Genomic DNA, 25,522 nt, shown 5'->3' on the forward strand with positions numbered 1-25,522 from the left:
GATCGGAAGAAAGAAGAGGACCTGCAGGGGGAGGGAAAGGTGAGTAAAGAGGTTTTTTTATAGGCTTGTAAAGGCATACTGCTTGGGAAAGGTGCTGCTGAAAATATACTGGGGGGTATGGATTGGCTAGCTATATACTAGAGGGCATGGGCTGGCTACCAATATACTAGAGGACATGGGCTGGCTATATACTAGGGGGCAAGGGACTTGATATATACTGGGGGGGGGGGCAGTGGGCTGGCTATATACTGGGAAATAAGGGGCTATATACTGGATGGAGGCTGTGACCAATGCCTTTTCCCACCCTAGGCTTATACTCAAGTCAATAGGTTTTCCCAATTTTTTGTTTTAAAATTAGATACCTGGGCTAATACTCGAGTATGTACAGTATATTTAATTTTTTTTTTAGCCTGTCCAGGTGCCCAGAAATTTCCCCTAAAACTGGAAAACATTTGAGCTGCAGGAAGCAATGGCTTCCTGCTTCTCAATTGGCTTCATAAATTTGGATTCTCTCTTCTTGAAGTCCAAATCCCGGCACCTTCCCCCGGCTCCTGTTCTCGCTGACCACATCAGGCAATTCTCGCTAGACAGTGAGTAGCGCGCTGACGTGGTCACCGAATTGAGGAGCATCCAGAGGAAGGGTCCTGTATGGATACGAAACATGTTGTTCTTAATTGTCACTTGTTCATATTAATGAATTGATATGTTAATAAATAATACATTGAAGGGATATTTGTATCTGGGCATTGATATTTAATTCATCTGCCATATACATACATTTCTACAATTGGATGTTATTAAAAAAAATTCATCCGTGTAAAGATAATTTCCGATAAATGTTGTCCCTAAGAAACAAGATTGTTGTCCTTGGATACGACCACTACTACTGGATAGATTGCAAAAATGACCTGGAAGAAATGGCCAGGAGTTACTGTATGTTCCACAGCCATCCTGTGGTAATGAATGCTGAATTTAGGTTATACGGCAGGGCTCAATAGTGCATGTGCAGCCACTGCTGGAAGAGTGCGAGGTGGTCGTATCCAAAGGCACCAATCTTGTTTCTAATGGACAAGATGTCTATATTCATGGGAAATTATCTTCACACGGGTAATTTTTTTTTTAATAACATCCAACTAAAAATATGTATGTATATGGAAGATGAAGATGAGAATACCCATTTGAATATGGATCCTGTTGAGCACTATATCAGCTTCCTTTGGGCCAACAGGATCATCTTGTTTGGATCCTTCACTAAAAAAAGGAGTCAAACATCAGTATATCATACAGCAGGGCTGGGAATCTTGGCTCACACACAGAAATAGTAAAAATGGATAGGCAGGGGAACTAAAGTGGCACGCCCTACAGGCAGGGGGCAGTGCAGCACACCAACTGGAATCTCCAAAGATAATATAATAATAATTCTTTATTTATATAGCGCCTACAGATTACAAAGCGCTTCACACAAATCAGTCCCTGTCCCCAATGGGGCTCACAACCTAACTGAATGTTTTGGAGTGTAGGAGGAAACCGGAGGACCCTGAGGAAACCCACACAAACACGGAGAGAACATACAAACTCTTTACAGATGTTGACCCTGGAACTTGAACCCAGGTCCCCAGTGCTGCAAGGCTGTAATGTTAACCACTAAGCCACCATGCTGCCCGAATTTAGGATTCTTCTCCAATTTTCTCTCCACCATTGTTCAGAACATTCAAGGTGTCCTGAAAAGAGCCCTATACCCCCTTAGAAGATAAATGACACCTAATATGACAACTTGGGACTTGAACCCAGCTCCCCTGCACTGCAAGGCTGTAATGCTAACCACTAAGCCATCATTCTGCCTGAATTTAGGATTTTTCTTGAATTTTCTCCCCACCATTGACCTTGAACATTCAAGGTGTCCCGAAAAGAGCCCAATAGCCCCCTTAGAAGATACATGACAACTAATATGTGGGCCGCTGTTATAGATTTAGTTTTAGGTTACCCCCTCCATCCAGTTATAGGGAGTAGCATCATCTTTGGTCCCACACCCGCTACATAACCATAATCACATGATCATCGCTGTAATAAAAGTAGCAGAATTCCGGAATGTAAATGGTAGGAAGCCCAGGACAGGATGTTATTAGCTCCGTTCCATGATGGCTTTATGCGTTTCGTGTGAGCGTTTATGGCGGGATGGCGCTTATCCTATATATTTTATTGTCACATTCCATCAGAGATGAAGGTCTGGAAGCAGAAACGACACCATTATACACAAGTGTCTCCGGGAGAGGTGGCGGCTGAGCGTGTCGCGGGTGTGTGTGTGTGATGTACTCGTGTAGATATTATGCTAATGTCTGAGTGTTTATTGAGTATTTATGTGCAGGCAGACATCTGCGGGGAAGATTGACTACATTGTATTACCCGCTATGGCGTGAGATTGCTTTTGTCTTCCAAAAGATAGTAGAACGCAGTAAGAATTATATCTGCCGCAATTAGGTGAAGTTTATGTGGTTTCACATCCGTATCCATTCATCACAATGTAATTTCCTAATTTGAGATTACGACGAGGAAATGATTGAATTCTCTACAGCGCCACCACAGGGGAAAAGAAGAATTACAGGGTGCCTACGGAAATCAGCGATTTTTGCTCGCACTGTGACTCTCCAAAGATAATATAATAATAATTCTTTATTTATATAGCGCCTACAGATTACACAGCGCTTCACACAAATCGGTCCCTATCCCCAATGGGGCTCACAACCTAACTGAATGTTTTGGAGTGTAGGAGGAAACCGGAGGACCCTGAGGAAACCCACACAAACACGGAGAGAACATACAAACTCTTTACAGATGTTGACCCTGGAACTTGCCTACGGAAATCAGCGATTTTTGCTCGCACCGTGACTCGCTTTATAGCCTCTCTCCTCTATCTGGGACCAATAGAAGACCGGTAACCCTTTAATCTCTGAGCCATTGATTTCAGTGAAGCTTATTCGCCATTTTTATAGAATTTCCTCTCTTATGTGAAATCTCACCCATTTACCTATTTAAAAAAAATTCCTCCAATGTCAGGCAAATATGACTCGTCTCATCCCATTTTCAGTTGAGATGAGTCAAGTTTAGTGGTTGCAGAGTGAGTGCCACTTCAGAAGCTTCAGTACTATAGAACCTAGAACATGGTGTTATATTAAAGATAAGAATCTCCTTTCAGGTTTATGGTTCTGCGAGCTACAGAACTGGACTTATTTTTTAACTGCCTCTAAGTGGAAACTGGATCTTTATCTGTAGATTGTATTTCCAACTTTGTGTTTGGCTGCCTGTATCTCTGTAACTCACAAAGCAATAATTCTAATGTGATCCGAATGATGAGATCTGCATCTTTAATATGACACCAGCAGCATGTTACTAGGTACTATAGAACAGAAGATGGTCACTTTTGAAGTGATACTTTGCCTGCAACCACTAAACTTGACTCATCTCATGTGCTCGCTGCACGCTGAAACTATCTGGTAGGGGGATCAAAGAGGTTACTGGGACATGGAGTATCAGCGCCTTGGAGCCCCAGCTCCAGCTACTCCATGCCCGAGTAGCCTCTTTAGAAAATTTGAATATTCCTCGATTAAAGATTATAAAATATATAGTGGAGTAAAGGATAAGCCCTAAAAAGGGCTATCCTTACAGACATTAGATGCACCTACCACCGCATCTACCTTAATAGGTAGATCTGTGGTGGTAGGTTTCCTTTAAGTGATTACATTTCAGAACAAATACAATAAAAAAGTGTTCTCCCATAGATTTACATTGAGTCCCCATTATATTCTATGGCAGCAAGATTCTAAAGTGTAAACAACTTTCCAGATATCACCTGTCATTCTTAATGTCAAGCTGTCGTCTTTTCTGGTAAACAAGTCTTTTTCTTCTGCAAAAGAATCTATACTATAGCTGAAAAATGACTGGCTTCTCTTTAGTTAGAGGTACACAGTCAGAAATGTCTCTCAATGTTCATTAACCCTTTCTACTAGTCTGCCTTCTGTCTGTAAATAGAGCCGTCCCGCCCCCTTAGCACTTGATGATGATCTCTGCATTGCTCTATTGGTTTGTAGTCCCAAAAATAGACTTCCTCTCCTGTTCAGGGCCACATACACTGCACAGTTTTTGGTTTGGGAGACATGTTGGACGTGACAGACTCTATTGTTGTTTTCAATTTATTGTTCAGTTTTTAGGCAACTTGTTATTTGCTCACAATCTTCTGGATATTAACACAACGACCTCTTCTATAGAGAACTGTATCAAACCCAGGATGTACAGCGAGCCAGCGCCGTGTCCCCAGACAATGGAGACAAACATCTCCGGCAGATGATGATAATCCGTGGTTAAACATTGTATCAGAAAGGCAGAAATCAAAAATCAATTTTTGGAGTTTATTTGCATCCCGGAATATATAATGCAGAGAAATATGTTGGGTTTTCCATGGGGACAAGGTGGGAAAAAAAAACAAAAAAACCAGAATAAAGTACTTAGTCTGGTTTAGTTCCCACATTGCTCTTTTACTTCCAGTTTTGAGTCTGCAGTGTTCATGGGACCCCCTTTGGCCAATGAGTGGCTTCCTTGGACTCAGAATAGTACACTTGTTTGCAGTAAGCTCTAAGGCTCCCCCTAGTGGTGACTGCAGGCAGACGGAATTCAATTCTCAGCATTGGACCAGGGGTCAACAAAGGAAGCAAAGTCCCCTTAGTGAATTGAAGTAATGTCACATGGTACGTGGAGACCAATTTTCGGCTGAAGTGGGTCCCATGACTTCTCTGGACTTCCAGTTGGGTGCAGGACAGAGAGACCAGAAATACCAGCTTGCTTATGTATGCTTTCTTTTCTTCCCACTTCAGTTCAGGCCTCCAACAAAGGATCTTTACAGGCAATTATGGACTGTGACTCCTTGTAAATGTATTTCAGTATTTCCTGGGATGCCTTATGTACAGTGCCATCTTTAATTGTATACTTTAATATTACACTAGTATGCAGTAAGTTCTAAAGCTCCCCCTAGGGGTGACTGCAGGCAGACGGAATTCAATTCTCAGAATTGCACTTTTCGGCTTTTCGGGTGAAGTAGGTCCCATGACTTCTCTGGACTTCCAGTTGGGTGCAGGACAGAGAAAGTAGAAATACCAGCTTGATTAGGTATGCTTACTTTTCTTCCCAATTCAGTTCTAGCCTCCAAGAAAGGAACTTTACAGGCAATTATGGACTGTTGCTCCTTGTAAATATATTTCAGTATTTCTGGGATACCTTATGTACAGAGTCATCTTTAGCTATACACTTTATTAGTACACTAGTATGCAGTAAGCCCTAAGGCTCCCCCTAGTGGTGACTGCAGACGGAATTCAATTCTCAGAATTGCACTTTTCGGCTGAAGTGGATCTCATGATTTTTTTTTTGGACTTCCAGTTGAGTGCGGGGCACTTCCCACTTCAGTTCGGACCTCCAAGAAAGGAACTTTACAGGCAATTATGGACTGTGACTCCTTGTAAATGTATTTCAGTATTTCTGGGATGCCTTATGTACAGTGCCATCTTTAATTGTACACTTTAATCTTTAGCACACTTTGATAGTACTCATGTATTCTGTAGACTCTAAGGCTCCCTCTAGTGGTGACTGCAGGCAGACGGAATTTATCCTTCAACTCTCTGCCAAGGTATTTAGAACTCTGTATCAAGAAAATAGAGTTTACGACCTTTTATAAGCTAAGCTTAGAATTGAACAGAACCTAGTATTAGGAGGGCATTTATATTACTATTTATATTTACTTTTTCATATATTTTATTTTAGGAGGAAGTCATTCTTCGACGCCAGTGCCGCTTTGTCTCCTCTTAGGAACACTGTACTTTGTATCTGTATTCCAATTTTCTTGCCGCATCCTAGAATATGATAGTATTGTACAACAACCCGTAATATATTCATATATTCCCCAGTAACTCTTTTTGTCATGCCGCTAACGCTTGTAACGCTTAGGTTGTGTAAAATTTAGCAAAATGTATTATATTTTAGGAAAGTTTCTGCTGCCTCGGTCGGGCCTCTCCATCAGTCGGAGTCTATGGATAAATCCACGGACAATCCCTCCGGACCTGCATGAATAGTGGGTTTGTGTTGTACATTTGCAGCAGCTAAAAAATAGAAACCCCTGTCTCATTTTCATTAAAATGTCATTATCTGGAGCAGGGAACCCTCGGGGATCGAGTGAGTGATTCCCTTCTCGGTGAACGCCTGTCTAAACCTTGCAAATCCATTTTTCATTGGACTTTTACATCCATATTAGGAGCATTCATCACAGCAGAGTCGGAGTTCTCCATCTATTTTTTATGATTCTGATTTAATCATGGAGAGTGAAGGCTTTGTATAGCTACTTGTGTTCGCTACAATGGATAGTCCGGGCGTGGCTGCTACTTAACGCTCCACGGCGGAGGCGCCGAACATCCGAAATGAATTGGTCTCTAGATAAAGCAGCTGAATGCAAATGCTCCTGCCTGGCAGTAGGAGGAAATCTCCTTCCAGGACGAGGGATGAGAAATTACTGAAAAAGCTTCACTCGAAAGGGTGGAAAAATGGGAGTAGAAAAGTACCTACCCGTACGGAGGGTGTTCATGACTACCAGGGTGACCGTTTGTTCCCCAATGACCAATGACCCCAGGTGATGACATCACTCTCATTGCGCATGTGACCTTCCGGCCAATCTCTGACTTCATATTCAAGGCCAGAGATTGACTCATGAATGTGATGTCACATCACATTCATGAATGACTGGCGTAGGGGTCGGAGACTTTCACTGGGTTTTTTCTTCCCCCTCAATAGGTGCTTTCTCTAAACCAGGAAACCCCTTTAAATGTCCACCCTGAAACACTTTGTTTTTTTTTTAATCTAAAGCCCTTTTCTATTTTTGTTTTTCCGTTTCTTAACCCCCTCTCGTCCAACGGTGTTTGATGGAGTCCCCACCCCTCTGGGACACCTGACACATCAGGAGGCTCTGGCCTGGCGGACAATGGGGGGGAATTGCACTATAGCCTGGGAATTTTCAGTCCTGCTCATTCGGAGGCTATAGCGAACGCACAGGCGTGGTGCAGGACCACCCTGCGCCTGCCCACTCCCTCACATGATGCTCCCTGCTTCATTACCTCCACTACCACTTGGCGTGAAGATGGCATGACACGAGGAAAAAAGCGCAATTACTGGCAGTTCGTTAGTAATTGAGATTATTTTGGGACTTTCAAGGCAAAAGAAAAAACTGGCCCTGATAAATCTCCCCCATTACCTTTCTTCTGTAAGTCAGTATGACGAGATATCTGATTTATATAGTTTTTTTGTTTGCTTTTTAAAACCGTAAACCCCTTGAAGGAAATCTACTATGAGGAATCTACTATCAGAAGTAGATGGGATGGTAAATGCCTCCTGCCTGCCTCTGCTCTAATCTGTAATTTAATAATTTGAGAACCTAACTTAAAGTGTAACCGTCATTCTGAGCAAAAAAAAACTAAAATACCTAATTCTGCTCTAGGTGTCCCTGGGAATCATTCCTCAAAGTATTTTCCCTCTCGGTCCTCATTTAGTACCTCTTTTGGCCCATAGCAACTATGGTTTCCAGCTCTCAAAAAAACTACAAATCAGCAAGATGGAGGGGCGGCGCCTGCCTCCTGTCACCTCATCACAAGCCACGCTGCCTGACCAATGACACCTATCTAAGTAATACTCCAGCACAGCACATGAGGACAGAGCTTGAAGACTTGGAGATTGTCTCCTGCCACTTCCTTGTGTGAGGTGATGGGGGGAGAGGGGACTGCAGTTTCTGTCAGTGTGGATTATGTGTTTATACACAAGTGAAGGGAAAGCTGAGGAGAGTTTAGGTGCTTGGTCACTACATTAGTGAGGGCTTCTCCCTGCACATGACTGAGTGCTTCTTTCTGAAGACGGGATGAGCTTAGCAACAGATATATGTGAGATTGCTAACATCTAGGGGAAGTCTGTAGAATACAAGAGAAAGGAGCAAGATTCTGGTAACTAATCCAATTGCAAAAGTGCTTAAAATTACCTGCCCTAGAACATATCAAAAGTTTTACACTTTAACTTGTTAAAAACTTTACTTTAGTCATATGCAAATTACCTGCAGAGGCTACTGGGGCGTGTGTATTAGCCTGGCCAAGCACTGGGAGCTAAGGCTACTCCACACCCCAGTAACCTCTGCAGCTAATTTACATATTAATAAAATACATTTTTTAACAAGTTAGGTTCCAGGATTATTACATTACAGATTAGGGCAGAGATAGGTAGGAGGAATCTACCATCACATCTACTTCTGATATTAGATTACTCATGGTAGGTTTTCTTTAATGAGGAGGCCTGAAAAGGCGTTATTAACCGCACATTTTTAACAAATTTTCGGACGTTGTGGTGTAATGACTATAGCTTAAAACATAATTTATGAACATTAAAGGGGTTTTCCACTTGAAGCACATTCCAGCAAATGGTTAATATTGTTTGAATAATAAAAAGTTCTGTACAGGTTTCAAGATCTCAGCTTGCTGTCATGCAACAGGAAGCTTCATCGTTTACTTCCTGTAGATAAAAATCGGTCCATGGTCATGTGATATCACGCAGGTGCACGGCTCATTATAACACATAAAGGCTTATTTGCTAAGGGTCCCGCGGCCGCATTTTCGTCGGGTTTCCTGACTTTTCGGGGATCGCGCCGGGGATTGTGTCGCTTGCAATCGGATTGTGTCGCAATCGCACCGGTTTTCACGCAACACAAATCGGGGGGTGGGCCATCGGACGATCCGACGGACTCGGACTGAGTACGGAATTTAACATTTAAATTTGTGTCGCAAACCATGCACTAATATGCGCCAGGAAGAAGATGGTGAACTCCGGCGGACCTGAGCAGGGAAGCAACACATGCAGGAAATCGGGCGCACGTTCTTCTTGAATTGCGGCAGATGGGCATTCCAGCGGACATTCCGGATCAAGGATCACGCAGGACCGGGTAAGTAAATGTGCCCCACAGTGTTATCAGAGCTGTGTGATGCTAACGAACCTTTGGGACATCACATGATCATGGACCGATTTTTTACCTACAGGAAGTAAACGATGAAGCTTCCTGTTGCATGACAGCAAGCAGAGATCTTGGAACCCGTGATGAATTGATAAAGGAAGTATATTGGAAAATTGAATAACTTTTCATTACTCAAACAATATTAATATTTTGCTGTAACGTGCTTAAGGTGGACAACCCCTTTAAGACACACAGAACAGAAGATTTGTTGGCGAGGCTTAGATTTCTCTGCAAAACAATAGTGTCCATACAGAATGAAATCTTCCCTGTGTTTTATTAGATAATCTTTGTGCATTATTAGATGCTCCCAATTATAACAGGTGCTTGGAGTTAACAAATTTTCATCAATATGGCCTCCGGCTACGTGACTACTGTAATCGTGGTTGTAATGAACTCCATAACTTACATAGTAACCTTTCGGCCAGAGTCCATAGAAGTCGTCTCTCCTCTGAACCTCAGAGGAACATATATGAGGAGATAAATATATGAGAAGCCATATTTCCTTATTAATATGCTAATGAATTGTGTCTAATATCTTGGCTTGTTGGCTTCGGCGCCGTTTCTGGTGTCGGTAATTAATTAGAGCGTCATTCTGTTTCATACGTGTTCCTCTTAGCCGGAAGTTTATTCATGTTTATTTACATAAAAGTCAGTCTGCTCCTGGTATAGGAAGATTATATGTTCACAAGACGTATCTCATGGGGTCTGCAAGTGAAATGTTGGCCATCTCATTAACGAGTGTATGTTCATGGTGAAATGCAATTAATGTGTTGCTGCTCTGGGTTTTTTTTGTTCCCTCTCAACTAATCCAGCGTTTCCATCAGTAACTCATTAGTGTTGTCTGCAAACTGTGGAAGGAAACTGTGAAGAGCTCATTTAGGAGCCATCACTGAGGGCTTCACGGGCTTATCTCTGATGCTGAAGAGGACAAGATGGTTTCATGTTCAAAGGATTAATCATAATGTGGAACTGGATAGGAAGACTACGGTGAGGGACTCATAGAGGTATCTGCAAAATAGACAACGTCAGGTGACCTTAATCCAACATGTGTGACCGGGTCCTTAGATGTGGTCATCTGCTTGAGCTTAACAAGAAGCTCTATGTTCAAGAATGTTCTGGATTTCAGGACTACTTGGATTTCTGATTACATGGTGGACAAGGTTGTGTTCATGCTGCCCTGGGCACTCTCGGTGCTTACGCCCCCTATTGGTGACACCAGGCTAACGCCTCTGCTCATTTCCCCAAGCACGTTACTAGAAGAGAGCAGCTCTGGACGCAGGAGGAGTCTCTTCACTGATCCACTGCAAGCATTAGATTCAAGAACCACTTCAGGTTGCGTTCACACAATGGAATCGAAGGTAGGATGGAAGCGGTGGGCGCACAACAAAACTCGATGTAAGTATTCTCCAGGGAATTTTTATTTAGGATGAAGGAAATGGATCACAGGTCATCACAACGCGTTTCGGGGAACGCAAGTCCCCTTTTTCAAGTGAACAATTATCTAAAAAATGGTAAAAGAGCAAGTGTACATAAAAAGGGGAGGGGGGGGGGATATATAGAGTGGTACATGGGATAAAGTAATTGATAGTAAAACCAAAACTAAAGCATGAGTTGGTGTGTGCATTAATGTAGGAAACTAATGCATGAGTTGGTGTATGCATTAATGTAAACATGAATAATAATTAATTTAATGACATATTTGGTCAGAAATAAATAAATAGATAGTTAAAAATAGGATCAATTAATTTAGTGGCATATATGGTCAGATTATGAATAAATAGATAAATGTGTTGAGAGGATGGAATTGCAAATGTATATCTATGAAGACAAAAGGAAATATAGCATAAAAGGTGTTACAAATGTGGCATAACATATGTAAAGACCCGATTCAAAGATAAATACTTAAAAGTTGTGGGGGGCACATGACAAAAAAGAGAATGATAACATGGAATCAATTCATTTAAACATACATTTGAAAACATATTAAAATAGAATCAGAATTCATTAGAAAATACATTTGAGAACATATTAAGTCAATATGAAGGAGGTGGGATGATGGGAGTAGGCCAATTATGAAAGATATATCATTGGTACAAAAGTAGCAAGAGCGTATGTGGAGACACGATTACAAAGAATTAAATAAATAAATACATAAATAGATAATTTCAATTAATTGAATGAATATTACACAAGGAATTACTGTGTGTCCGAATATAGATTGTGTCTTACCGGTCTCCGGGGGTTGAGGGGAGAGCGTCCGGAGGCTTTGGCGCGCGTTGTGGCGCTCGTGTTTAAATGCCCGCCGGAGTGTCAGTCTGACAGGGATGCGCGATGTGTGCGCATGCGCAGTGGATGTCGGGAGCGGGTGACGTCAAGGGGAACCCGAGAGTCAGGTGGACCAATGTGAAAATGGTCTGGGAAAGTTGTCTGAGGTATCTTATGTATGCAAGAGTTGGAACTTGTATATGGATCATCGCTGGATATGAGGGGGAAAGTCTGGTGATTGTTGGAAATGGGATGACTATGTGGTAAGGGGGGATAGGGAGAGGTTTGCTATTACAGGTGATGGGGATGGGAAAGGGGAAGGGGGGAGGGGGAAGGGGGGAGGGGGCGGGGGGGGGAACTTGAGAGACTCCATAAAAATAAATAGGTTGGATATATAAAAAAATGATAGTAAAAAATGAAAATTGAGATTAAGAATTAAAAATTGAAATTGAAAAATTAGAAATTATCTTCAAACATTTCGTTCAAGCCTGCTGGGTGCAGACTGTTTAATTTGAATATCCAGAACATTTCTCTTTTTCTTAACCGTTGAAAACGGTCGTGTTGTGTTTCTGTGATTTGTTCAATAGGTGTGATAGAAAAAGTTGCAAAATCTTTATTGTGACATGCTAAAGCATGTCTGGAGACACTATGTTTCGTGTATCCATTGGTTACCTTACTTCTGTGTCCGTTCATTCTTATGTGTAAGCTCTGGCAGGTTCTGCCGACATATTGGAGTCCACATGGGCATTCCAGAAGGTAGATTACAAAGGTGGAGGCGCAGTTGATAAATTGTTGAATTTTGAAAGTTTCCCCTGTCTGGTTGCTGATGAAGGTTTTTTTCTTATGTTGGATATTGAGACAGCATTTACAATTTGTGCGGCCGCATTTGTAGCTGCCTGTTAGATGTGGTAGAAGGCTTGTCTGTCTGGCTTTTTCCTTTTTGATCCGAAGCTTGGTCGGGGCTAATAGGCCTTTGAGTGTTTGGGATCTTCTGTATATAATCTTTGGTTGTTTTGGTAAATCTTTTTTCAAGAAGGGATCATTGAGGAGGATAGGCCAGTGTTTATTGAGAATATTGGTAAGCGTATGATGGTTCATATTGTAGTTTGTGATAAAGGTTGGGATATTAGTAGTAGTTGTGGAGTCTCTTTTTGGTTTGGTAGATGGTTTTAGACATTCTGCTTGAGAGAGAGAAAGGGCTCTGTTGAACGCTGCTTCGACTAGAGGTTGAGGAAAGTTCTTCTCTTTAAATCTCTTTTTTAAAAGTTGACTCTGGGATTTATACATGTTTATATCTGTGCAGTTTCTGCGGATCCTCCTGAATTGGCTGAATGGGATATTTGTTTTCCACTTGTTGTGGTGTGAGCTCTTGTAGTCCAAATAGCTGTTTGTGTCAACTGCTTTGAAGTATGTGCTGGTCGAAATTCGGTTATTTTCTGAGGAGAGATGGAGGTCCAAAAACTCAAGTTCTATGGGAGAAAAGTTCGCCGTGAAGGATAGGCCGCAATTGTTGTTATTGAGGTATTTGATGAATTCTTCGATGGAGGTTGGGGAACCTTTCCAGATTAGTAGAAGGTCGTCTATGTACCTTTTGTATAAGACTATGTTTTGTTCCCATAGTTTATTGTTGTAAATATATTCTTCCTCAAACCTCCCCATGTACAGATTGGCAAAGCTGGGGGCAAAACGTGTCCCCATAGCCGTTCCTTTCACTTGCCGATAGACGGTGTTCTGGAATGTAAAATAATTGTGGGTGAGTATGTAGTGGATGGCTTCAAGGATGAAGTTACTTTGCGTCTCAGGCATAGTTCACACAATGGGGCACATTTACGGTCCAGTCGCGATCAAGCATCGGAGATTCGGGTCCGCTGCTGTGCCGAGGTCAAATGGAGTTCACCGGAGTTCACCTTCTATTCCTTGGTGCAAATAAGTGCGTTTATTTTTTATTTTTTTTTATTAAATACCGCGGTTTTTCCAAAACCGCCGGGCTTTCCGACGGCCACGCCCCCCATTTCCGTTGCATGCAACCCGGTCGCGTGCGCCAAAATCCCGCTGGATTCGGACCCTTAGTAAATGAGCCCCAATGCGTCTAACTACTTTTAGGAGCGCAATTCTTGTACAGTGGGGAGGAGTTTCTTCCCATGGCATCATGGTTTACTCGAAAACGCTTGCGATCGGTGCACGTGTTTTACATTGTGCACATGCGATCGGGAGACTTTCCTTCCCACTGTGTTTCTCAGAGTAATTCAAATGCAGCGCGTCAACGTAACCACCTGGAACCTAAGTGTGTCCCCTAAGTTAACTAAACCTGTCCACACTAACCCTAAGCTACTGAAGAAGCTAGTAAATACAGTGCCATCACTAATTAAAGGGGTTTCCGAGCCGGGGGCCAAAACGAGAATGCAGCTGTACTTCCCGCCTCTTAAGTCCAGTGATGTTCCGGAGCTGTACAGAGGCGCAGCAGTGACATAACAACCAGAGCGGAAGCCGCTGCAGGTCCTGGCTGTGGTCCATGTAACTCTTACTCTGTGGTGGTGATGTCAGTGCTGCATCTCTGTATACATATTGACCAGGGGTAATGGGGGACACAGCGCTGGCCTGGAGCACCAAAGGGGGTAAGTACAACTGCTTTCTTGTTTTGAAAGCCGTCCCACTCCAAAATACAATATACAAGCCTGGACAACTTCTTTATTTATGTAGGCCATGTATGTGTATAAATATATCTATACACACACTGACATCTATAAGTACAATGGTACATAACAACAGAACCAAAACCAAGCTCAGTGTTGTGTACTGTGTGCAAAATTGTGAGCTAATGTGTAATACCAGCACTTATTGCAACTCACACCCGATGTCTTCGGTCCGAGAAATAGCTTTCATCTTCCTATTCTGTCTGGAGGATACGTCAGCTTCTTCCAGCCAGAACTCTGCTCTAAAGATATAGAAACACAAAACTCATTAGGGCTCCTCATTTTATCATCATCATCTCCTCCACCTACTTATGACAATTTTAAAAGTATTCTGTTGTTCCCCTAGAGATCAGTTATGCCCCTACAGTGGCAATAGGTAATGTGCCTGCCCCACGTAGCCAATAGTCCTAGACACAGCCCTGGGCTGTGTGACTATTATAGCCTTTACAGGTCTGGAATCACTTCCTACATCTGGTGCTAGAATCTGTGGTTTCAGCACCTTTGGAGGGTCTTCAAAGGTCCTGAAATGGCTCTTGTGTACATGTGTATTGAGAGCAAGTATCTATGGAGGATTTCATGGGTGAAGGTCCTTCTCAGTATAAAATTTGGTGGTTGGTTTGGGTGGGCATGGCCCCCCCTGTTAGCTTGGGCCCCGGGCTACTGCCTGAACCGCCCAAATATTACTTACAATCAACTACTGCTCCTTTTTGTGTATCCTATTTTTGGATGAATCAAATCGAAGATTTCAAGTGGAACTTCTTAGGACCATCCCTAGTTGATAGAGAATGATCCCTAAAGCTACATAAAGGAATTTTTATCCAAATAATAAAGCATATCCTATACACTGTAGGGACATTGATGTGTTACGATGAAGCGCAGCTATGCTGAGAGGACAGAATAGAAAGCCGCGCGTCTGTGAAAGACATTTCCCATTTTCGGAACTGAAAAGGTGCTTTATGCCTCGCGCCTCGCGCCTCTGCCACCAGTTTGGCTCTGACAAATAATTTACAGGAGGACAGGAAAGGTTTGTTTCCTATCTCTCCGCTGAAAGACTTATGTTCCTCTGCCGCTAGAGTCAGTGTATAGAAAACTTTCCCCGTGCTCCGTCACATGGATCCTCGCCCTGGCGCCTCCACATCCGGGCGCGAGGGGGGGGCTATGACATTGTAATAAAGAATATTCACCTGATTCGCTTACCATTGACCCCCGCATTGATCCGCCACCCAAATAACATAAATTCTGCTTATAGGTAACGCTGTAAATTATCTGTCCCCTCAAACAAAAATGTTATTAGTCGCATCTCTAAAAACAATTGCCAATATTCATTAACGGGGACGGCAGAGCGAGACGTTCTTGATAGATGGTCACTGTCTATAGAAAGGAAGATAATTCTGTGCTATATACAGTGCGATGTACAATATGGTATAGGCCATGGGGACCAACTATTAATACACTACACAAGGGTCAAACCACTGTGACCTATTGCTATATAATGTGCCTTATACATGGTAGAAGCATAACTTACAGCCCCAGCACAAAATCAGCCCCCATACCCCCAACTATAATCTATTATTTGTAGTTCTAGTTTATTTATATGGGAATTATTCTGCATGGACCACCTGAATTTTCATATGTTGCCTGCAGATAGGACACTATGCACAATCTGCTCAGCTCATCCTGCTCTATAACATGCTGCCTGCAGATAGGACACTATGTACAATCTGCTCAGCTCCTCCTGCTCTATAACATGCTGCCTGTAGATAGGACACTATGCACAATCTGCTCAGCTCATCCTGCTCTATAACATGCTGCCTGCAGATAGGACACTATGTACAATCTGCTCAGCTCCTCCTGCTCTATAACATGCTGACTGTAGATAGGACACTATGTACAATCTGCTCAGCTCCTCCTGCTCTATAACATGCTGACTGTAGATAGGACATTGGGACCGCATTTTCGTCAGGTTTCCGAACAATTTCCGTGTTGCGTCGCATTTAACAGGGATTTTTGGCGCATGCGATCAGATTTTTATGCGACGCAAATGGGGGGCGTGGCTGTCGGACAACCCGACGAATTCGGACTACGAGCAGGATCTAAAATTCAAATTGTGTCGCAAGACACGCTCTTACGAGCACCGGGAAGAAGAAGGCGAATTCCGGCGAACCTAAGTGGGGAAGCGACACATGCAGGATCTTGGGCGCAATAGCTACATGAATCGCGGTGGTCTTCATCTTTGTCAGACCGTCCAGATCGGGGATCGCGACAGGACCGGGTAAGTAAATGTGCCTCATTATGTAAAATCTGCTCAGCTCCTCCTGCTCTATAACATGCTGCCTGCAGATAGGACACTGTGTACATTCTGCTTAGCTGCTCCTGCTCTATAATATGCTGCCTGCTAATAGGACTTGGCTGCTCATACTCTATAACATGACCCCTGCAGTTCGCATTGCATTTTGGGCATCACAGTTTCCCTTTAAAGAGTATTTACAGCGTGAAAGGTCCTTTACACTAGATTTGCATTGGTTTGTGGCCCGTGTAAGGACGTGATGGATGTAAGCGGTAGGATTACAATAATGGAGAAGTTTATAACATCCTATAAAACAAGTGCAGCAGCGCTCTTACATTTAACGGCGCGGTATTAGAGTCAGATATCATTACTCACAAAATCCTGAGCGCTCACACTTACTGTAATTTGTTTCTCCCAATTTCAGATATCGCTTCCTATCAGACGTAAAAGCAGCGAGCGCGTCACCAGATCCTGAGAAATAACCCGGAGGACGGACCTGGCGATACAGCGACTCTTATACTGTGTGACTCTGGCGCTGTCCTGTCACATGTCACCGCCGCAGTGACTGACAGACGCTCAGAGACAAGACGTCTTTAAGGAGAAGACACCAGGGACACAAACTGCGACCATATTTCAAGTGCTATATCTGCTCCGTCCTCTTCTTATAAATTGCTTTGTCGTGCTCAGATGATTACACTGCTGCTGTCTGACCCAGAGGAGAAAAACGCATCTTTTATCTAGCGTCTAGCAGATAGGAAGCCGGGAATAAGACAGAATGGAAGAACCCGGAGGAGAAGGAATGGGAGATCCCAGACGTGATAGGGGGGCGGAGAGCCGGCAGCGGATTTCCAGATTATTAGTATAAAATTTGACAATACTTTTCTGCAAATTTTAATGCGTGTAGCGGAGAAGAGTTGGTTATGTGAAAAAATCTGCATTATTTTACAAAATTAGGCATCTTTCACATAAACATACTAAAACGGATGCATGCTACCATAAGGGCCGCGTGCTTTCATACGGGTAGCACTTGGCCATATCCACTACAATGGGCAAATACGGTCATCCATTTACATGGCTCTGTTGCCCATCGTACCGTGAGAGAGACGTAAATAAATATAGAGCATGTCCTATTTACCTACATAATTAAAGGGCATCTACCACCAGGGTAAAGGACTGTATTCAAATTAGCCTGAGGGGCTCCAGATACCATAGGCGTTCATGGAGACTGGAGCCCCTCAGGCTCATTTGCGTACAATCTTTCATCTTGGTGGTAGATGCCCTTTAAACATTTATGCCCCATCCTTGGTCTTGGACCAATGGATGCTCTTGGACTAGAACTAAACTAAGCAACTATGGGTCACAGTTGACTGGTACCATTACAGGATCTACCTCTGTTTACTAAGGGTCCGAATCACGTTTTTCCGCCAGGTTTTCCGAATTTTAACGCTCTGCGCCGAATTGCCCCGGGTTTTTGGCACACGCGATCAGATTGTGTCGCATCGGCGCCGGCTTGCATGCAGCGAAACCGGGGACGTGGCCGCCGGAAAACCCGACGGATTCCGATAACTTGCGCTATTTTAAAAAAAAAAGTGTCGCTTGAGACACACACACGCTCACATGCACCAAGAATAGGATGGTGAACTCCGGCAGACCTCTGCGCAGCAGCGACACCTATTGGACATCGGGCGCACGACCTTAGTGAATTGCCGGAAGACCCGAATCCTCGTCGGAGAACACGCCGCTGGATCGTGACAGGACCGGGTAAGTAAATGAGCTCCTTTGAATCTAGATATGACCCAGTGGCTGTGCTGCCCTTTGTAAACTGCAAAAACACTAAGAATTAAAAGAACTCCTGAAAAGCCCCTAAACCAGGGGAAGGGAAAATATGGCTCGGGAGCCAGATACGGCTCTTTTGTTGGCTGCATCTGGCTCTCAGACAGATCTTTAATAAATAGTGATGGCTGCTGTGTGTCTTAGACTGATCACTGGATACAGGCAGCGATGTTACCGCTGCCTACATCCTATGTATGACCCAGGCACCATCGCCACCATTGTCTAAGCCTGGGTCAAAGAGAAGAGTGTGGGAGCGATGAGGAGCTTGCTGCAGGGAGCGCTGGTAAGTTAATATTCTTTTTTTTTCCGTGACTACCTATCTACTTGGAGTATGTGCTGTGGCTACCTATTTACTGGGGGTATGTGCTGGGGCTACATATCTACTGGGGGTATGTGCTCGGGCTACATATCTTCTGGGAGGCATGTGCTGTGGCTACCTATCTACTGGGAGGCATGTGCTTTGGCTACTGGGAGTATGTGCTGTGGCTACCTATCTACTGGGGGCATGTGCTGTGGCAACCTGTTTAATGGGGAGTATGTGCTGTGGCAACCTATTTACTGGGGAGTATGTGCTGTGGTTATCTATCTACTGGGGGTATGTGCTGGGGCTACCTATCTACTGGGAGGTATGTGCTGGGGCTACCTATCTACTGGGGGCATGTGGTGGGTTTCAGGATTTGGAGTAGTAAACCCCACCCTGGACCACCGCGGACGATGATGTAAGCAGACACCTGGGACCAGAATTTAAGTGGCACCCGGTCTTCACCAGATCCCGACGCAAAGCTGGATGGTCTTGCTGCAGCGTGGTACCACCAGGTCGTTCCACAGGCGCAACTTGTCCACGGCGGCAGCCAATGTCGAGGTACAGGATCACTAGGCAGTCTCATGGTCAGGAACATGTATACGGTCAAGGCAGGCAGCAATGATGCGAGGTTGTGGACAGAGCAAGAGGTCAGGGCTGGCAGCGAAGGAGCAGAATCAGGAACAGATCCGGGGTCACAACGGGAGGTCAACACTTGGGAAGGAAACACTGTGGAAAGCTTCCTCATAGGCATGAAGCACTAAGATCCAGCGGGGAATGCTGGGAGATCCGCCGGTCTTTATAGCAACCTGGGAAGTGGGTAGCGCCCACTGGCCAGCCGGGATGGGAGCAGGAAAGTGGAGAGGTGAGTGAGCTCAGAAAGGGGCACCGCCACGGAGAGGGGCACCTGTGACACTCGGACTACCTATCTACTGGCGGGCATGTGCACATTGTACGGCTCTTACGGAATAACATTTTAAAATATGTGGCATTCAAGGCTCTCTCAGCCAAAAAGGTTCCTGACCCCTGCCCTAAACAGTTTGGAGATCTCTATACTTGTCCAAGTTTGTATCAAATATTTCTCAAGTAAAAATAATATATATTTTGAATATTGACTCCTATGTGTAAATAGAAAAGGACATGCAGGATCAGACTACAAAGGAGTTGTTTGTCGTCTGTTACCGTGGAGACACAATAAAATGATTCATATATTTGCTATGTTCTTCCTTATCCATAGAACCAATAAGGTGATTGCATACAGTACAGAGAAAAGGTTTGGACACAGCTTCTCATTCAAACAGTTTTCTGTATTTTCATGACTATACAAACTGTAGATTCACACTGAAGGCATCAAAACTATGAATTATCACATGTAGATTATATACTTAACAAAAAGTGTGAGACAACCGAAAATTTGTCTTATATTCCAGGTTCCTTTTGCTGTGATTACTGCTTTGCACACTCTTGGCTTCTCTTGATGAGATACAAGAGGTAGTCACCTGAAATGGTCTTCCAACAGTCTTGAAGGAGTTTCCAGAGATGCTGAGCACTTGTTGCCCTTTTTCCTTCACTCTGCGGTCCAGCTCACCTCAAACCATCTCGATTGGGTTCAGGTCAGGTGACTGTGGACACCGGGTCATCTGGCATAGCCCCCATCACTCTCCTTCTTGGTCAGATAGCCCTTACACAGCCTGGAGGTGTTTGGGGTCATTGTCCTGTTAAAAAATAAATGATGGTCCAACTAAACGCAACCCGAATGGAATAGCAACCCTTTAAGATGCTGTGGTAACCATGCTGGTTCAGTATAAATCCTCAACAGTCCCCCACACCATCACACCCAACAGAGTCACCAGCAAAGCCCCCAACACAATCACACCCAACAGTCCTTGTGTCTCTTGTGCTTGTTGCCGGTCCTTAGCAGTGGTTTCCTAGCAGTGATGTTACCATGAAGGCTGCAGCACAGTCTCCTCTTACCAGTTTTTGTAGAGATGTGTCTGCTGCTAGACCACTGTGCGGCAGTGACTTGGTCTCTGATCTGAGCAGCTGTTACCCTGCGATTTCTGAGGCTGGTGACTCGGATGAACTTATCCTCCGCAGCAGAGATGACTCTTAATCTTCCGCAGCAGAGGTGACTCTTATCCTCCGCAGCAGAGGTGACTTGGTCTTCCTTTCCTGGGGCGCTCCTCGTGTCAGCCAGTTTCTTTGTAGCACTTGATGGTTTCTACAACTGCACTTTGAACACTTTAAAATTTTTCCCAATTTTTTGCACGGACTGACCTCCATTTCTTAAAGTAGTGATGGCCACTTGTTTTTCTTTACTTAGCTGCTTGTTTCTAGCCATAATACAGATTCTACCAGTCTATGCAGTAGGACTATCAGATGTGTATCCACCTGACTTCTGCACAACACAACTGATGGCCCCAACTCCATTTATAAGGCAAGAAATCCCACTTTTCACCTGACAGGGCACCTGTGACGTGAAGACCATTTCAGGTGACTACCTCTTGGCGCTCACCAAGAGAAGGCAAGCGTGTGCAAAGCAGCAAAAGGAACCTAGAATATAAGACAGATTTTCAGATGTTTCACACTTTTTTGTGAAGTACGGTATATAATTCCACATGTGGTAATTCATAGTTTTGATGCCTTCAGTGTGAATCTACAATTTTTAAAGTCATAAAATTACAGAAAACTCTTTGAATAGGAAGGGTTGTCCAAACTCTCGGTCTGTACTGGATGTTGATGAAAAATATATGTAAGGAAACATAACGAAATGAATGAAACGGTCCATCCAGCACTGGGCAGCACATCCTCCATGTTCATCATTAGCTATAATACACTGACAGCTCGTCACTGTAATCAGATTGACCTTTGGAGAATACTGGATGTGAGGATGTGATGATCACCGGACTATTGAGTCTTTGGACTCACTGAACCCTACAATATGATCCAGCAAATGTCCATCCAGTCCTAGAACTTATGTCAGGCTGTCAAGATGTGGTCAGGCAGATCTATATGTGTTGCCTTTAATGATGACAACTCCTGGTCAATAGCATTAACAGAGGAGCTGAGAACCGTTCACTAATTACTAAAAGTGAAAAAATAGCAAAAACTGCATATTATCTTATCCAATGTGCCTAGAACAGGGGTGTCCAATGCCTCAGCGAGGGATTAAAGGGGTTGTACAAGCTTAAAAAAACACTTGGTTGCTATCTTAATAGAAAAGCACCTCATTATCTTAGTTTCATCGTGGTATTGCAGCTCGTAAAACATGCAGTTACTATGGAGCCCACAAGGAGCCCTTCCAATGTTCATTGCTGCATTTCCAGGTGGCCACCACTAGAAGAGCTCAATGCAAAGATTTTTATGGCTTCCATTGAGTTCAGTGTAAGCTGGATTCATTTGTATGCATTGAGCTCCCCCTAGTGGTGGCAGCAGGCAGTCAGTTTTTATTCTGACACAGTTCAATTAACATATTGGGCTCATACTAGTGACCACTTCCCCATTTACAATGGAGATTGGCAGTCCTATAGAAGTGAGCCAAGCGATGACTGGGCATGCACAGACTTTGCATGTTAAATCTGGTGCACGGTCCGACTGAGCACTGGAACACCCCCTAATTTTTGGCATATGGAGGCTAGTGCAGCCGCAACACAAATGTGGTGCAGACACTTCTTAAATATCTGTGCAAGCAGTTAACACCTAAAAGAACGTGCAAAGTCCGTATGAAAACTGGCACAAAGCCCTTAGTAAATGTGCCCTGTCTCAGAAAGGTTGGTCTTCTCACAGGCGATATCTTAGAAGAGTGGTCTTCTCACAGACGTTGTCTCAGAAAGGTTGGTCTTCTCACAGACGATATCTTAGAAAGGTTGGTCTTCTCATAGACGTCTCAGAAAGGTTGGTCTTCTCACAGGCGTTGTCTCAGAAAGGTTGGTCTTCTCACAGACGATATCTTAGAAGGGTGGTCTTCTCACAGATGTTGTCTCAGAAAGGGTGGTCTTCTCACAGACGTTGTCTCAGAAAGGTTGGTCTTCTCACAGACGTTGTCTCAGAAAGGTTGGTCTTCTCATAGACGATCTATTAAAAGGGTAGTCTTCTCACAGACATTGTCTCAGAAAGGTTGGTCTTCTCAAAGACTATATCTTAGAAGGGTGGTCTTCTCACAGGCGTTGTCTCAGAAAGTTTGGTTCTCTCACAGACGATAACTTAGAAGGGTGGTCTTCTCACAGACGCTGTCTTAGAAAGGTTGGTCTTCTCACATATGATATCTTAGAAGGGTGGTCTTCTCACAGACATAGGGGCAGATTTATCAAGCAGTCTGAAAGTCAGAATATTTCCAGTTGCCCATGGCAACCAATCACAGCTCAGCTTTCATTTCACCAGTGCTCATGAATATTTTAAAGGGGAGCTGTGATTGGTTGCCATGGGCAATTGGAAATATTCTAACTTTCAGACTGCTTGATAAATCTGCCCCATTGTCTCTTTAAGAAGTTCTTGATTTTTCCACTTTGAGGAACGTCATGTTTGCATCTTCTGTGGAGGAGTTGATGTTCCCCGGGGGGATGGGTATGACGGCTCCTTCCATTTCTTATATCATCCTGGGCTATGCTGAGGATGACTCTCCCCACGCTGTCATTATACTTTCACAGCACGTGGGGTGGCATATACCCCCTGGAAATAAGATGTCTTACTCTATAAATAATTGCAATGCATTTAATTCATTAATTCCGTGATTATTTAAATGCCTTTAATCATGCTCTGATTAGATTTGGGAAATTAATAAAGATGTAACCGGTCTGATTTTTGAGGTGGCAGGAGATCTCCTGGTGATATTTAAGTCGCTGTATGAGCGAGCCTCCCCCTCGTAATATCAGCTCCGCATGCAGATCACACAATGGGTCAAGATTGTATGTAAAGCTTTTCAGAGTTTATTCAATCTCAGTGAATTTACTGACATATTGAAAGCTACAAAATGTTGGGTTATTCAGACACTGCTATAATATGCAAATAGGCAGCGACGGATTTGACACTTCAGAGGCCAAGTAACTTTGGGGCACATTTACTTACCCGGTCCTGTCGCGATCCCTGATTCGGACTGTCCGACAAGGATGAAGTCCGGCGCGATTCATGAAGATCCTGCACCCGAGTTCCTGCATCCGTCGCTTCCCTGCCGAGGTCCGCCGGAGTTCACCTGCTTCTTCCCGGTGCTTGTATGAGCGTGTCTTGTTAAATCTTGCGCGTTGTCCGAATCCGTCGGGTTGCCTGGCGACCACGCCCCCCCCATTTCTGTCACCTGCAAGCCGGCGCTGATGCACCAAAATCCGATCGTGTGCGACAAAAACCTGGGGCAATTCAGTGCAAATCGTAAAAATTTGGAAAACCCGACGGAAATGCGTCCAACGGACCCTTAGTAAATGTCTAATGCACATCTCTATTCTGAAGGGAAGAGCAGGGAATCAATGGCTTCCTACTCATATCCATAGCTTAAAGGGAACCTGTCACCAGATTTTACCCATTTAAACTACCTGCCCCCTCTGGTATAGTGTGAAATGTCCTTTCTAGAATTCCAGCACTGACGTTTGACACCAGTTTTGTTTGATTCAGTTAATGTGGGGGAGCTGGTTGACCTTTAAAAATTTGTTAATATATTCAAAACAAAAGCAGCACAAACAAAAATTTGAGCAGCACACAGCAGCACAAACATAGCACAATTGGTTGGCACCAGGTTTGTTTGATTTGTGTAATGTTGGGGGGGGGGGTTGACCTCTGATGACTTCTGAAAACTTAGTAATATCTTAAAAAAACAATAGTGGAACAAATGAATATTTCTGCTGCACAAACCAGTACAAACGTAGCACAAACTAACTAAAAACTTTATCTATCATTTATGCTAATGAACTTCAGAGGCATCGAGTCAGGGCTGGTGTTAGTGGATTGCAAACTGGGCATTTGCCTAGGGCCCCCTGTCCTAAAGGGGCCCCTTGCACAGTACGGTACAGTGTGAGCCCTGTACCACAGCAGGGCACCATAGCCGCCTATGGGGACGTATATATGACCGCAAACTTGCAGCCGGATATACATCCCCACAACGGCAGTGTTCAAGAGAGGCCTTTCGAACCAACTATTTACACTGTTGAGCCACCAGTTGAAGAACATTTGAGTCCACTCAGTCCTAATAGGACCATATGTAAGTATATGAATGTCCCAGGATATCCTATGATATCACGGATCACTCAGTAGGGATCACTCACCTCGGAGCACACAGTTGAGTAGAGGGCAGTGGCCTATTAATGTTATTAATATAGATGTAGCGTACGTCTCACAGGCCATGGAGGTAACCTCTCCGAATCAGATTTATCATCCCGCTGATTATATGTGGAGTCATCAGTCAGAAACGTGGCCGGCGACCGGCGCTATCCCCTCAGCTCCGCGCACTCGGTCCATCCGGGCCTCTACGTTACCTGACTGAAAAATTGTTATCAATAAAGAAATGAGATGGATGAGGCCTGGAGCCAATTATAGGGACATTAGAGAGGCATCCATTACACCAGGTTATAAAGAGAGTGGACGTGTAAGGGGCGCGTCAATATCTAATGATCGGAGGCGCAGAGGTGGCGGAGGCCGCGTTATCTAGACGCTCATAAAACGTTATTGCTTAGATTTGTCATGTATGATCGGCCATTAATGAAGGAGGTCGTATCTCCCGAGTACAGATTGTATCATGGAGAAGATCTTGTATCTTTATCTTGGTTTCTTTTCAGTTTTTAAGTGTAAGAAAAGTAAAGATCAAGTAGAAAATATTTTACATTTTACCAACTTTTCCACCCATTACTAGACATTGTTCCACTGTTTCTGGCATAGTTGGAATTTTCTCTCTAGTCCGCACCGCCTCTGAGCAATCAGTACTATTATTTTTGAATCTCCACTGTCAACTAGGCGGAGTCAGATTGTTTGCTCCAGCCCGGAATCACCCAACTGAGAATAAAGAGATGAACGGGAATCATTGCTCAGAAGTGGTGAGGGCTAGAAATAAATTTAGTTTGGAAAATGAAAGTTTGGAGTTGGTGGAG

The sequence above is a fragment of the Engystomops pustulosus genome, chromosome 8, assembly GCF_040894005.1.
Source record: "Engystomops pustulosus chromosome 8, aEngPut4.maternal, whole genome shotgun sequence".
NCBI lineage: Eukaryota > Metazoa > Chordata > Amphibia > Anura > Leptodactylidae > Engystomops > Engystomops pustulosus.